Below are 16,747 nucleotides of genomic sequence, written 5' to 3' on the forward strand. Positions count from 1 at the left end.
AGTGATGGAGTGATTGGTGGGAAGGAAGTCTTACTGTTTGTAGCCCTAAAGACACGTTAAAAGGAATGAGAGTTATAGGCTAGTGTTTCAGATGGCCTCAGTCAAGAGCCCATGGGGACTGCATAGTGAAGTCCCACTTCTGCTCGTGAACACAGGTGCTCCAGCGTATCTGTGTCTCCCTGGTCTGGAGCCAGTCAAGTCAAAGAACGTTCATCAGCACTGTTTATGTTTGTTCTTCAGGTTGGCCAGCAAATAAAAATAATCATAGAATTACAGATTTTACAGCAGAAAAGATACCTTCACTAGAGCATCAGCAAGTTTTTACAGCAAAGGAACAAACCACCCTAGTAGATTAAAGGACAAACAGAAGTGACCTTTGGAAGTTAAAGGGCCATGTTGCCTGAGTCTGTGAACTATAATTGCAATGCCCTTTTCAGTATAACAGTAAAGTGTACCTGTAAACAAATAATTTATAATAAGCAACCAAACGTATGTATCTTATAGGTGAGTTATAAAAAGGTATATATTAAAATTAAGAAAAAAACAGCTATTTGCATAAAATCTTCACCAAGGTTGAAAACCACTGAAATTCTCCTTTTTCCAGTGGACTTAAGAGCAGCTGAGTAGTCTCAGAAAGGCCATTGTAGATGGAGGAGAGATGATGCATTTTAGTTCCCTGGACAAGTCACTGCCCATCTTTCTAACTCAGCTTTCCCATCTATAACATAGGCATGATAAGAGTTTGTAGTCTCTCATAGGATAATGGTAAGAATTAAATAAAGCATGTAGACGGCTTAGAATACTGCCTGACAGAGGGTACATGGAAGTCATTCTATGAGCTTTAATAGGCATCAGTACTGAGGATTTGGGTCTCACTGTTATGTAAATCTTGCATTAGAGAATCAAGACCTAAAATGTAATATTTCAATCTGATTACCCCAGAACAGAGGCCACATATTAACCTATATCCACACTACAAACTGGTGTTATCCCAATCCCTATAAATGTGTAAAACATGAAATAAGACACAGATCATATCCTTGAGAAAATTATAACTTGAGTCCACTGAAAAACAGTAGTCATAATTCCAAATGTTGGCGAGAATTTGTATTTCAGAATTAAGCATCTAGTGCCACATATAAACTCTACTTTGGGGGCGCCTGGTGGCTCAGTTGGTTAAGTGTCCAATTTTGGTTCAGGTCATGATCTCACAGTTCATGAGTTCCAGCCCCGCATCAGGCTCTGTGCTGACAGCTTAGAGCCTAGAGCCTGCTTCAAATTCTATGTCTCCCTCTCTCTGCTCCTCCCCTGCTCATGCTCTGCCTCTCTCTCCTTCAAAATAAATAAAAACATTAAAAAATTTTTAAACTTTTGGTCCAACATCAACTTTGTTTCATATTTTTTACATAAAATTTAGTTGTATAAGTAATAAATGTTCATTAATACATACATTGAAAACTATAGAATTTAAATATCCTTTTTATACAGTTACCCAGGAATAATCATTCTTCTCCACATGTGGACTTCCAGTTATTCTTTTCTATGTATTTTCCTATTTTAATGGGAGCATATACATGTACCATTTTGTAATATGACTTTTTATAATGTCACAGGTGGAGCCTTTACACATCATGATGTGTGGTTTATAGATTCAACTTTAATGGTTGTGTAGTGATCCATTTTCCATTTGTAACAATGGCAGGGGGTCCACCAGCCCCATGCATAAATGGGACACTGTAAGCCCCAGTTGCCCATCCAATTAGTGCCTTCTTTCAGTCTCAGCAGTGACCATGCTTGATCATAAAGTTTATGGTCACTGTACGCATGGTGACATTTTTAACCCCAGGCGGAACTTGCCAGCCCCTCTTAATTGCCCCACGTTTCCTTCAGCAGCAGAATTTCCCATCTGTGGATGCTGATAAGAAAAGGGGGCAGGCTCTGCAGACATGAATATTACTGTCTTCACTTTGGCAGTCAAATTCTCTGAGCTTTGCCTCTGCTCACTGAGGTCTCAGGATGCTCTTGGAGTAACAGTGAGAATGAGAATAGTGGGCTGTGAAATACATAGAAAATATACACAGTTATTCTTTGAGTCATATAGCCCTGCCTTACATTGTATGGATGTGTGATAGTTCACTTAATTCTCACTCACTACTGTTGGACATTTTCTTTGTTTCCAAATTTACTATATTATAAGTGTAACTCCCCCATCTCCCTAACTCATCTGCCTATGAGTTCATATTATGTCACATGAAGGACTCAAATGTTGCTGGCTCTTTTCCATCTTCTCCCACCTCCAGATGATACAGAAGCTCAGTTCACTCTTCTCCCTCCACACACACAAAAACAACTGCTCCACAGTCATTTCAGAAATCCCCAGAAAGCTCATTTATATGTACATGAAAACACATTCTCCCATTCCCTGATTGACCCTCCAATACACACAGCCCTGGGTGGAAAGCAATTTAGAGAAGGCCCCTGTCTGTGACTGCTGCTCTAGGAACCCCCACAAGGACCCTGATGTCTCCCTCACTAGGCTATATTCTGTCTTCAGTTTTGCACAACTAATAATCTTGAGGGCTCTGCTGTGCCTTATCTCAGATATTTTGTTCCTATTGTTTTGCATTCCCTACGTCTCCTAGGGGGAAAAAAATGGCAGGAACGCCCCTTTCCCCTGTGGGCCCCAAAGTGTCATTCCGGGGATGAGAGTACTAGTTCCCAAATCCTATCAAAAGATAGACCCATCCACTTGAGCCTCCTGTCCCTTTCTCTATAGGAAAGCACACAGCATGCCCACCTCTCCTTTTCCTTTATGATATAACACCGTGGAATTTTCTGCTTCTCGCCTTGCAGACTTCCTTTCCGAAGAACGGGAACTCAGGCAGACACACACCGGCACTGCCCTGGCCTTAAGTCTGGCAGGTGCATCAAGTGACCCATCCTGACTTAGGCTTATCATATGGATATTGTACCTGAATCTTTTGTGCACATCTGTAATTGTCATTTAAATTCTGTCCTTAGATAAATTCTTAGAAACATCATGGTTGACATGAAAGGTATGCCACAGACATGTTCACCATAGCTTTACTTGATGTCTGGTTGAGTTCTGGCTACATCTTAAATTGCCACTGAGGACACTCAGGATGGGAACTGATGATTTCTCTGGGGTGTCAGAACATAGCAGTGTTTGCTCCAGTGGTGAAGCCACAGAGCTCACATATCCAGAGATGCACACTTCCTCGCAGGATAGATGTTTTTACCCAGTGGCTTCCAATAACATTTTCAGTGACCATCAGAATCACAAAGCTATCACTTTTTAAAAATTTTTTAATGTTTATTTATTTTTGAGAGAGAGAAAGAGAGAAAGAGCAAGAGCGAGCGAGCATGAGTGAGGGAGAGGCAGAGAAAGAGAGGGAGACAGAATCCGAAGCAGACTCCAGGCTCTGAGCTGTCAGCACAGAGCCCGACACGGGACTTGAACCCATGGACCGCGAGATCATGACCTGAGCTGAAGTCAGATGCTTAGCTGACTGAGCTACCCAGGTGCCCCAAAGCTATCACTTTTTCTATTGAAATAAAATTTATGGACAGTGAAATGCACAGATCTTCAATCTCTGAATAACTTCAACGATCATAGAACCAAGACGTCCTTCAACCAGGCTGTGCAACAAGATCACATGTGTTCTCTATAAAAAGTACAGTCTTCCTGCCCATAACGCCCAACCATTTAGGCTTTAAAAACTCTGTAATGAAGTTGGTATGTGTGTGTTTGTCAGGGGAGGGAGGGCTTGCTTTTTAACTTCCAGTTGATTCTGATTCTATTCCCTTCAATTTATAGATATCAGGAACAAAGAAGAGATACAGGCAGGGTCACATCTTCTAATAAGTGAAATCAATTCCAGGACTCATTTCTGACCACCAGTGTCAAGACATTTTTTAGCTCCCCTAAAAACCAGTGGGATATGGGGAGTGTACTTGAATTTTCAGTGACTATTTCTAGCGTAAAATTTTGGGGCTCTATGTGAAAATAGTCACTGATGTGCATAATAACACTGTTATAACTTCATTTTGATTTTCTAAAATGAAAAAAAATATATCCAGGCTTCTGAAATCTACTTTAAGAAAAAATGTAGGAATATATATATATATATATATATATATATATACACACACACACACACACACACACACACACACACACACACATATATATATACACACACACACACACACACACACACACGCACTAACGTTTGTTTATTTATTTTGAGAGAGAGACTTTGAGCATGGGAGGGGCAGAGAAAGAGAAAAAGAGAAAGAATCTCAGGTAGACTCGCACTGTCAGTGCAGAGCATGACGAGGGGCTCAAACAGATCATGACCTGAGCTGAAACCAAGAGTCGGATGCTTAACTGACTGAGCCACCCAGGCTCCCCAAATGTAGGGTTATATTTCAATGGAAGTATCATTCTATGGGAATACTTGTGAGTACTGGTCAAAGGGACAACAGAACTCTGTTAGGACTTATAAACTTCTATCTGAAAAGGAAATTGCTTATAATTCCCCAAATGTCCTCTTCCCTCTTTCTTATATTTTACACAGCATTATTTTTTGCCTAGAATGTTCTGTAATAAACGACTGCAGTTATAATGAGTTATATTAACATCACGTTGTTACTGTTTTGAAGCATGTGGGGAGGTTTTGTACTAATTAAAAAAAGAGAGAGAGAGAAAGACATTTCTAGCTTTTCTTCCTTGCACGAGAATTAGGCTTTTTAAATTTTATTAAAAAGTTTCTTTTCACAAATATGGTTCAGCCTCCTAGATTTTAAGAAACATAATAGACAGCTAGTATTCACACGGATGTGCTATTTAAAAGGAACGTGGCTCACTATTGTTATTCGGTGCTGCATTTTTATGTGTAGGAATTGATGTATGCCAAGAAAAAGGCAATTAAGGCTCTTATGCTTATTTTTCAAGGTGTATTAAACTGGCTTGAGTTTTAACTATATGTTTCCTTTAAGAATCTTAAAAAAAAAAAACACCTTGAGAAATATTACCAACTGGGTCCATTGCCCTAAACAAAGAAGCAGATTCATTTTCATAAATAAATCTGAATTCCATTAGTTTTTCAAATTTACTTGTAGATTGAGGAAGAGGATAAGTATGCTAAACGAGGATAGAGAAGATGGAAAATTATGATGAGAATTTTCTCCATGCAGTCGGTGCTGGTCCTGTTCTTTGCGGGTATATTAAAAATTGAAGGCCTGTTTATTCAAATGTTCATTCAACAAATTTTTACCATAAGCGCACGATGTACATGGTGTTGTCTGAGTCATTTTGGTGGAAGCTTATACCCCAAAACGGCTCTTCACATCTGTAATGTTTAGAATCTGCCATGTGGGTCAATCCCTGGTTTATAAATAATAATGAAAATTAAGATGACAGTTCACGTTCATTGAGAGAGAACTATGTAGCCAACATGTTCTAAGCACTTTTCACTTCGTAGTTGCTCTTTGCAAAAGCTTATAGCAGCTGCTCTTATTGTGGGTACACAAAAGGATATTGAGACACAGAGAGGTTCAAAGTCTTAGCTAAGATCACACAGCTAATAGTGTCAGATCCCAGGCCATGTGGCTCCAGAGCCTATTCTCTGAACCACCATGTGACTTGAATATCTGTGCCCATTAGTTGATTTTTTTTTCTTATAAATTAGTAATGTAGGCCTGTATGATTACCACATAACATTTCAGCATTGGACTATGTTATGTAGGCAACTGGCACATAGTGGGTTATCAGTAAATGAGCACCGTCCACATTTATGATTTGGCTCTCATATCCAGGGCATAGCCCAGCTCCAAACGTTAGGTGCAGGAAAGAAACCACAATAATTTAGTTTATTAAATAAATGAATAATTTATTCAGTTTATTTAATATGCAATTAGTAGGTTGTGAAAACCATGTTTTTTCTAATATCCTTTAGGGGTAAAAGTCAAGTTTGGAAGTAAACTAGAAGTTTGTGAAGTTGTACTCAGAAATGAGTAGCTTACAGCTGCACAGCACATATCAGGAGGGTTGAGAGATGAAGCCAGAGTATGCAGGTGGAGGATGATTAATCTCATCTGATTTGAAAGAAACCATCAGTAGAAGTAGTGGTGTGGGATCTCAGCTAGCCTGCTGGAATTTCAGGCTGCGGCAAGCAGCGCCTCTCATAAATTCTTGACCTGTCTCGGAAGTAGCTTCCCTCTCTGAGAGCAGAGGGAGAAGAGGGGGTCATAACTGTGTGCTTAACTCTGAGCATCGGGAGGGATCTGATTCTTCTTGGGAAGTAAAGGAAAACTTTTTTTAATGTTGGTTTATTTTTGAGAGAGAGAGAGAGACAAAGCATGAGCAAGGGAGGTGCAGAGACAGAGGGAGACGCAGAATCTGAAACAGGCTCCAGGCTCTGAGCTGTCAGCCCAGAATCCAATGTGGGACTCGAACTTGGGAATGACAAGATCATGACAGAGGCTGAAGCCAGACATTTAACCGACCGAGACACCCAGGCGCCCCTTTATTATTATTATTATTATTATTATTATTATTATTATTATTATTTTAGGCCATAAAGAAAAACTTAAGAAAGCAAATGAGCATCCATGGAACAAGAGGAACCAAAGCAATAGTTAGATTGTATACCCTACCTGGTTTTTGAGAAGTAAGATATCAAACGATTCATTGAAAATGTAACAGTGAAGTCATGGACACTCTGAAAGAGAACACAGCCCACAAAGGATTGAAGGTTCTAATGTGGGCCCTAGATATTCTGAAAAAGTCTGAGTGTTCCATCTAAAGCCTGAGGGTTCTCTGTTTGAACACATTGTCTTACTCGCCTTCTTGTGCTTGACTGAAATGAAGTTGCATGTCAGGCCTGGGATCAGCACAAAATTCACTCTATGCATGAAAGTCACAGATTTGGTATCTCTGAAAGCACATGTGGGGGCTAAAATATGTTTAAAACTTCTTTCTTTTGCTAAGAACTTTAGAGTATCTGAATTTTTGGCTCTGTTGTGATTGGGAAACTCTTGTTACATCGTGAGCTCAAATTTGGTTATCTTTCCTAAATGGCATCATACCACAGAAGGAGAGCATGGCTGACTGCAGGCAGAGCAGTCCCCGTGTGGCCCTGTAGGAGGTCCCCACGCCTGCCTGTTTCTGTCACTACAGTATTGTCCCTGGAGGTCAGCATCTGACTTTGGACAGAAGGCTCTGAGAGTGAGGGCTCTGCTGAATAGGTAACTATGTGAACTATTCCCTCACCTGGCTGTTTTCACCAATGAGCTTCTTTGGCGCACTTTCATAGCTTGTGCAAACAGCCCTGATTCACCAGCTCATCCAGGTTATGCCAGCAGCCAGCAGCAGTGATTGTTGGCTCTCAAGCAGCTGGAGGGCCTGGGAGGGCCCCCTGGCAGCAGCCCCAGAGTTGACCGAAGCCACCACAAAGTAGAATAGACACATATAATGGGTTCCCAGGAAATAACAAATCTTCCTACTTTTGTGCTGCAGAGACATTTCTCCATTATCACCTTAAGATGGAAACCAGGGCCCTCTCATCTAACAGAGGCCACTTACCCTGGCAAAGGGCAGCTTGGCCACGCACGTGGGAGGCACTTTGAAGACAGTGGCAGCATCTGTGCATGCATGGACACACTCATAACAAATCTCTTGAACCACAGTAGGGTGAGAAGGAAGGAAGTGAGCTGTTTAACATAATGACATAATCACACAGGGAGTTCAATGATAAAACCAGATTTTTAAAGGGTATGCACATTCACTAGACGAAAGGACTGTTACAAAGGACAAGAGACACAAATTTAAAATAATAGCATATTTGAATATAAATGTTAATAAGCCAAAATTTACCAAACCCAAACGTTAAGAGTGTCAACCAAATTTACATTTTTTAAATAAATTGCCCTGTGGCATAATGGTTAATACTTATGGTCACTGATATCAGGAACACCTGAGTTTGAATATCAAGTCCACATCTTACTAGCCGTACCTAGGGCAAGTTCCTTAGCTACTCCAGTTGTAAGCTTTTTCCGTCTGTAAAATGGGAACAATCACAGTACTTTTATCATAGCTTTATTGTAAAAATTAAATGGGGTACTTTATAGAAAATATTTAACAAGGCCTAGCATATTCAGTGAGGGCTTTTTAAAACCTTGTACTATTCTCATCCTACTGAGAAGAAAAAAAACACATATGTTTCCTCAACCACTTGGGCCTTTTGGTAACATCATGAAAACAGCAGCATTTGCAGCAGCAAGAGTAAATGGCAAAGTTAGTCACCTCGTACTTTCTGTCTGTAGACTCTGTAAAGTGTTTCTCACACTGGGAAGGATGGGTTCATTATCCCAAGGGGAGAATCGATTTCCAGAACTGGTAAGGCAGTTAGCAACCCTAGATGACTCATCATTCTCCAGTCTGGGTAAATTGCATTCCAAGTACTGGATACTATTCTAGAACCACTGTTGATAATCCCTGAGGAAATGGCATATTGGAGATAAGCGAAAGGACCAGAAAATGGGAAAATACAGTTCTTATTTCTATAAAGGAAAAAAAAAAAGTTCTAAAAACCAGAGCACAGGGACTTGATATTGGTACCTGGAAAATGTCTAGAAAGCAACAAATGATAAAGATGGAATCACTAAGACACAGCATGAGCTCACTAAAAATAAAGTGTTTTTTTTTAACAGATTAAAAAAACTAACTGTTTATCATGAGACTGCTATAAGTTGGTTGTATCAGGATTTCATTAAGGCATCTATCTTTTGACTCAGGATAATGTTCAGAGAGGATTAAGAAATATGTTGGTGGATCATTCAGTTGGATAGATGCATAATCAGCTGCCCCATTGTACACAGATCTAGCCAAATAAAGACTAATTAACTCAGAGAAATCTTTCCAGACCTATGCCACAGAGGTCTATCTTCAGAACTACATTACTCATCATATGTTATCACTGACATGACTATTGGAAGGCAAGCAAGTTTTTTAATGTATAGGTAGTATTAGCTGGGAAGGGAGAATAGCTGTGATCTTGTCAAAATCATAATTCTGAATGTTCTATAATATCTTAGTATCTTAGAACAGTAGGCTGTGGTAAACAAGATAAAATTTAACAGTAATAAATGTTAGTTCCTGCATTTGTAGGTTAAAAATTAATTTGTTAAATCCCGGAGCTTCAAAGCAATTAGCGTTCGGAGGAAAACTTGGGACAGTAGTTAAAAATAAATTCAGTATGAATCAAGAGTGTGCTAAGAGCCAAGTCAGACAGAGGATGCTTAATAGGAGGATAATGTTTTCTCTAGACACTGTGATTAGCCCTGCCACATTCTGCCTCATGCAGACCACATCTTAAAGGGTTTGGTTCCAGATAGTTTCACTTCAAGAGAGAAATTGACAAACCAGAAGGTGTATTAAAAAAAAAAAAAAAAGAAAAGGAAAGAAAATGAAATAGTTTGCCTTTAGAGGGATCTAAAAACCATGTTGTAGGGAAAGATGGAAAGAACTCAGGCCACAGCTACTTAATTTCGGAAAAGAAAAATCAAGAAGACATATCACTTAGGTCTCTGAATATTATAAAAGCTTTCTTATGGAATCATATATAGATAGATGTAATATATTTCTTAAGGCAAAAAGGAGTTAATAAATAAAGATTTTAGGGGTGAAAATCTAAAGAAAGAATTTATAACAATTAGAGGTGTCCACTTATACCATGAGCTGGTTTTTGGAGCTAACAAGCTTTAACGTAGAAAAACATTGGCCAGGAGTGCCTGGTGGGTAAGTCAGTTAAGCATCTGGCTCTTGGTTTCAACTCAGGTCATTATCTTATGGTTTGTAGGTTTAAGCCCAGCATTGGACTCCACGCTGACAAAATGGAGCCAGCTTGGAATTCTCTCTCTCCCTATCTCTCTCTTTATTCCCCTCCCCGCCTCAAAATAAATAAATTAACTTTAAAAATAAATAAATAAAAATAAAAGCATTGACCAAATAAATGTCTTTTGAATGTGAGGCTTTTAAAAGAATGATTACATTAAATTGAATAGTTATGTAGATGGTTCCAAGTTGTGTTGTCCAGTGATGAGAGTCTTCTTGTAGGGCAGCCATTCTGCCTCTTATTTAATGCCAATGATAACTTCAGGAATACGCAATGGGAAGTATCTTTTCCATGCTGCAAGGAAGAGAGTGTGAACATGAGTCTGTATGAGTAAATTAGACATCTTTATGTAGGAGTTTATACCTCATGGCTAAACTGAAGAGGCTTCTCTAAATTCTTGGCAAGAAGTAGACCTGAGGCTTTATTGCCATAGAGATCTGAATCTCTGAAACATCCATGTTAGAGCCGGGTAGGGTACTCAAGATGGTTTACTTTTTTTTTTCTTTAAATTATTATTGATATCTATTTATTTTGAAGGAGGGGGGCAGAGAGAGAGAGAGAGAGGGAGAGAGAGCATCCCAAACAGGCTTCATGCTCAGCATGGAGCCCTATGTGGAGCTCAATCCCACAAACTGTGAGGTCATGACCTGAGCCAAAATCCAGAGTCAGACGCTTAACCTACTGAGCCACTCAGGTCCTCCTCAAAATAGTTTACGTTTTAGGCAAAAGATCAGGTTAAGTTGGAAAAGCATTTATACAACCTCAGAAATGCTTGACTTTGGTTATGTAATAATTGGTTGGAGTTGAAGGTCAACCCAGAGGTTTTCAATTCCTAGGTATTTGTGCTTTTTCACATATTATTCTAAATATTTTGTCACCACTCCTAGGTAAAAATTAATGTTCCTACCTATGACCTTATTACTAAAATGAGTTAACCTAGATTAAGCACATAATTTATGTGTACTAGATAATATACTGAATCCTTTAAAAATGTTTAATCATTCAGTCCTCTCAAGAACCCTAGGAAGTAGATACTGTTATATCTTAGTTTTTAAAGATGAGAAAATTGTAACTTGCAGAATTTTTTTAAACTTGCTCACATTGCTAGTAAGTGGAAGCTAGGATTCAAATGAGCTCAGGCACCCACCCTATGAACCACACACTTATTATGGTGTAGGTTCATAGACAAGGTATTCAGTGCAGCTCAGTGGTTAAAAGCAAGTGGTGATTTGGAATCAAAGGGTTCTAGGCTGAAAACTTAGGCCCTCATTTACTGATTCTTTGATCTGAAGTAAATTGCTCAGTCTCCTTGATCATCACTTTCCTCTTCTATAAAGGGAGTGGGGTAGGAGGAGGACTAATAATACGAATACCTAAGATTGCCCTAAGATTGAATGAGATGATGCATGCAGTATTAAGCACTTTTGCACGTAGTAAATTCTCAATAAGTTTAGCTATTGATGTTATTAATAAGTATGTATTATTACACAGTGTTGGTTCAGTTGCTTATGACTGTAGAAAGTTTGTCTGTTTGGATTCTACAGGTAATTCTGTGTACCAAAATGGAAGACATAATGCTAGGAAGAGGCTAAATTCTTTGTTTCTACTCTTGCATGTTTAAAATAATTTTTTTCGGAATTCAATGACAAATATTCTGATTATGGTACAGAAGTCACGATTCTAGTACATGGTATAAATCCACGAAATTTTCTTCCAAATGGTAAGCCATTCAAGTTATACCAGTGAAGATAAAAGAACAATTTCTTTTGTACCCTAAATCCCTTATGCATCATGCAGTTTTCAGTATGTGGAGGAGGATTACTGTTTTCCTGCCTCCCAAACTCCTAAGGCCATTTAGAGACACCAGTTTTCTTGCCTTTCCTCTCTATCATCAAGTCTGTCTTCCTGTGCCCCTCCCTCAACCTCTACTGAAATAAATAGTTGGCTTCCACTTTGGATGTTTGCTGACAGCTTTCAAATCCCACCGCTCTTCCTTTCCCTTCTGTGCCACATCTCAGCAAGTTGATAAGAAAGGCTTCCTTTGTCTCAGTCAGAAAGTTCAGACCTTGCAAGTGCTGGCTGCCCAAGCCATGTTCAGAGCTCCCTGGAAACCTTCCTTCATCTCCCCAGAAAAACTCAGTGTGTGAGTAATAAATCTTTTCTTAACTTTTTGGTGCATACGTGGTATCATCAGTCTCGACATCCAAACCAAATTTTGGAGTGAGGGTTATGAGACCATATTGCTTCTGTAGGGTGATGACAAGTCCCAGATCACTTCCTGCATGCAGCATCATCACTCATCTGGAAAATGCCCATCTGCTTCTCCACTGTTGTTGGCACTTCCTTTAACAGCTAATTTGTCCCTCATCTACTTAAAGTGGAATTCAGTCCCTCTAGTCAAGTGGTCTATGGGCATATTCTTGTAAAATTTCAAGTATTAGGTACTTCTCATGTTCTGCTAGCTATTCCAGAAGTTAGAGTAGAAGGGAAAGATACCCAAATCTGACAAAGAAAACCCAATGCCACCTTAGAGAAATAGACCAAAAGTCTTGCAGACAATTCCAAACGAATCCCTATTTAAAACTCTTAGAAAATTAGAACTAAAAGTAAAATTCCTTACTAAGATAAATAGTTTTATCTGGCAGCCACTATCACTCTCAATAGGAAAATATACTGTAGATATTGAAGTATAGTCAGGACCATGGTGCCAGCGATTAGCATACTTTGTAAATGCCTTTTTGGAAGTTCTGCCACTTCCCTTAATACATGATTCAGAGGTAAAATTGCACTGCTATTGGAAAGGAGGGAAAACATATTGTTATTTTCAGGTGGCATTCTCTATACTACAAACCTGAGAAATTAAGTGAAATAAACCTAAGAATTAATAAAAGAGTGTAATAAAGTGGTCAGATATGACTATTACAAAAATCAGTTGTTTTCTGTCAGTGAGGAATAATGGTTCAAAAAATAATTGGGGAAAATTCAGTGTATAATTGTAAGGAAGGTCATAAAATACTATTTAAAGAAAAGTGTAGAACTCATTTAAATAAATGTATACAACTTATCGAGAGAAGTCAAGAATTTAATAAAGTGGTATACCATGTTCCTGCAGGGGAAGACCAAATATTGCAAAACTGATATTTCTTCCCCAAATAATTTAAAGGTTGATTATAACCTTTTAAAAGAAGTGAAAATCAATTGGATTATAGGAGGGGAATGAGGAGGACTTAATGATTCTATAGACAATGTAGAAAGAAGCAAACAAAAAAAACAAGAAATGTTTGAGAGGAAGAAGAATAACAAATGATGGCTTACTGTATTAAGTATTAAAATGGTATCAACTTGTAGTTAAAGTGTGCTTATAGCTCTAGATCAGGTAAATCAATAAAACAGTATAAGTCATCTGACAATAACTTTACCGTATTTAAGTGTTTAGTACTTCTAAAAAAGATATCACAGGGGTGCCTAGGTGGCTCAGTCAGTTAAGCACCAACCATGGCTCAGGTCATGATCTCACAGTTGGTGAGCCCCTCATTGGGCTACACGCCGCCAGTGTGGGGCCTGCTTGAGATTCTCTCTCCCGCTCTCTCTCTCTCTCTCTCTGCCCCTCCCCCCACACACTATCTCTCAAAATAAATAAATAAACTCAAAAAAAAAAAAAAAAAAAAAAGCCAGGGCACCTGGGTGACTCAGTAGGTTAAGTGTTGACTTCAACTCAAGTCATGACATCACAGTTCATGGATTCAAGCTCCGCATCAGGCTCTGTGCTGACAGCTCAGAGCCTGGAGCCTGCTTCACATTCTCCCTCTCTCTCTGCCCCACCCCTACGCACACACTCTCTCTCTCACACACACAAAAACAAATCAACATTAAATTTTTTAATAAAATAAATTAAAAAAGATATCACCTATCAACCAGGAGACAAAGGCTGCGTCTGTAAATGTTCTGGAACAATTTTTTCATTATTTGGAAAGAAAATAAGATGCTTACCTGACAGCATAATGTGAATCCCATATGAGTTAAAGAGGTAAATGCACCAAAAAGGGGAATTGAAACATTATTAAATTTGAGGAAAGTGACTATTTAATTGCTCTTGGGTGGGAATGGACTTTCTAATTATAAAGTCAATGAAGAAAATCACAAAGGAAAAAGATTTTCTTAACTTTATAAACATTTAAATGTTATGAACCTGAATATATTACAAACAAAATTAAAAGACAGGAAAAGAGAAGACATCAGAACTAAAACAATTTTTGCTATCCTCAATACGTGAAGATTTAATATAAATTCGTAATGGAAACATTGTGACAGGAATCTGCGCAAAGGATATAAAGAGACAATTCGCAGGAGAGAAAATACCATTAGCTAATAAACATAGGAAAAAATTAGCCTCCCGTGTAGTCAAAGAAATAAAATGTTAAATAATAATAGAGGATGTTTTGCCTACAAAACTGGCAACATGTTTAGATGGTACTAATCGGTGCTGGAGAAGGAAGAGTAGCACTCACATACACCCCAGGGGAAGTGAAAATCGATAAGGCCTTTACAGAAGGCCAAATGGTAATGTGTATCAGGAATCAGTGAAAACATTCTAAGGCTTTTACCCATTAATTCTATTTGCGGTGCTCCATTCCAAAGAAATAATTTATGATTTAAAATGAGATTTATGTTTAAGCACAGTCTTTGTAGCATTATTTTTACTAGTACAAGTGAGACAAGGTAAAATAATCTATAGTATATATCCCACAATAAACGCTTTTGCATTCAGTAAATGTGTCATCATTTTTAATGGTGTGGGAAAATATCCACTTTGTTTTAAGTGAGAAAAAAATCATCATTTAGTAAATCAACTGTCATGTACAATATACATTTTATACCTCTAGAAAGTGACCCCATGTTAATGGTGGTTATCTATGGGTTATGTAATTTTGAGCAATTTTTGTTTTCTTCATACTTTTGTGTACATTTCACTTTTTTTCTAAAATGGTCTTAGTAATTTCAAATCAGGAAAAATGAGAACTTCATTACTGCTGATGAGCATTTATTACCTTATTTGTTTCTTATTCCCAAAACTCTCCAAAGGATAGACATTGCTCATAGAATATATATACTCTACTTATATGTTTCCCTCTTGATGAGTTGAAAATGATAGATGTCTAACATATTTATTTCATAAGGATACTGTGAAGATAAATTGAGATAAAGATGGAAACATGATTTGGAAGAAAAAAATATAATAAAGATATAGTAAGTTGGATTTTGTCACCATATATGTCCCAAGTCAACACATTAAATAATTTTTGGTGACTATCAGGCATGGGCCTGTGCCTCCGATTAAATAATAATGCCTATAAAGCATTAGTTTATAAATTAAAATAATGTATATCAACCTCTAGAAAGTGCTCTCCAGGACTTTGTCTGGTGTTGGGAATGTTCTCTAGCTATGTCCTCTGATATGATAGCCATTGAGCCAAACAGCATTTGACATGTCACTGGTGTGACTGAGAAACAGAATTTTTATTTTTTTTTTTAGTTTTTACTTTTTGGTATGAAATTTATTGTCAAATTGGTTTCCATACAACACCCAGGGCTCGTCCCAACAGGTGCCCTCGTCAATACGCATCACCCACCCTCCCCTCCCTCCAACCCCCCATCAGCCCTCAGTTTATTCTCAGTTTTTAAGAGTCTCTTATAGTTCAGCTCTCTCCCTCTCTAGCTTTTTTTTCCCTTCCCCTCCCCCATGGCCTTGTGTTAAGTTTCTCAGGATCCACATAAGAGTTAAAACATATGGCATCTGTCTTTCTCTGTATGACTTATTTCACTTAGCATAACACTCTCCAGTTCTATCCACATTGCTACAAAAGGCCAGATTTCATTCTTTCTCATTGCCACGTAGTATTCCATTGTGCATATAAACCACAGTTTCTTTATCCATTCATCAGTTGATGGACATTTAGTCTCTTTCCATAATTTGGCTATTGTTGAAAGTGCTGCTATAAACATTGGGGTACAAGTGCCCCTATGCATCAGCACTCCTGTATCCCTTGGGTAAATTCCTAGCAGTGCTCTTGCTGGGTCGTAGGGTAGATCTATTTTTAAGTTTTTGAGGAACCTCCACACTGTTTTCCAGAGCGGCTGCACCAGTTTGCATTCCCACCAACAGTGCAAGAGGGTTCCAGTAAGACACTGAATTTTTAAATTAATTTAATTTCAAAATACATAGCCACAAGTGGCAAGTGGATGCAGCTGTACAGTGTAGCATTGTTGTGGAGTGGGCATCTTGATCTTTAGTGTTTCCCATGCACTATCTTATTTGAGCCTCACAATAACCTGCAACCCAGGAATTCTTTATACCCCCATTTTATAGGCGAGGAAGCTACGTGGTAAGGAGTGTGCTAATAAGTTGTGGTACTGTAGGGGAGCCTGGGTGGCTCAGTCGGTTAAGCGTCCGACTTCGGCTGAGGTCATGATCTCGCAGTCCGTGAGTTCGAGCCCCGTGTCGGGCTCTGTGCTGACAGCTCAGAGCCTGGAGCCTGTTTCAGATCCTGTGTCTCCCTCTCTCTCTGACCCTCCCCCATGCATGCTCTGTCTCTCCCTGTGTCAAAAACAAATAAACGTTAAAAAAATTAAAAAAAATAAGTTGTGGTACTGTAATTCACCACCACATGGGTGATGACAGAGCGACTGTAATGCATTAGTCTGTATTGTCTCCCACACTAAATGCAGGGCCTGTCACCTGACAGGCATGTGCTAGTGGAAGTGACAAACTACAGGGAAGTCCGGGAATGGGGGAGGAGCAAGATGAAACCATGTCTTGCCCCTCTGTG

At 38.7% G+C, this 16,747-nt stretch overlaps 1 protein-coding gene and 1 long non-coding RNA gene across 6 annotated transcripts in view; one reads left to right on the forward strand and one right to left on the reverse strand.

Moving 5' to 3' along the window:
* The window catches only part of NCKAP5 (NCK associated protein 5), a 968,925-nt gene that overhangs the window by 723,103 nt on the left and 229,075 nt on the right, over positions 1–16,747 (forward strand). The window lies entirely within an intron of this gene.
* On the reverse strand, positions 1,638–6,762 carry LOC132671574 (uncharacterized). Its single transcript, XR_009607161.2, has 2 exons — positions 6,682–6,762; positions 1,638–2,053 (listed from the first exon to the last, which is right to left on the reverse strand). It is a non-coding gene; the product is annotated as an uncharacterized LOC132671574 (long non-coding RNA).

The sequence above is a fragment of the Panthera onca genome, chromosome C1 (assembly GCF_046562875.1).
Source record: "Panthera onca isolate mPanOnc1 chromosome C1, mPanOnc1 haplotype 2, whole genome shotgun sequence".
In the NCBI taxonomy this organism is placed as follows: Eukaryota; Metazoa; Chordata; class Mammalia; order Carnivora; family Felidae; genus Panthera; species Panthera onca.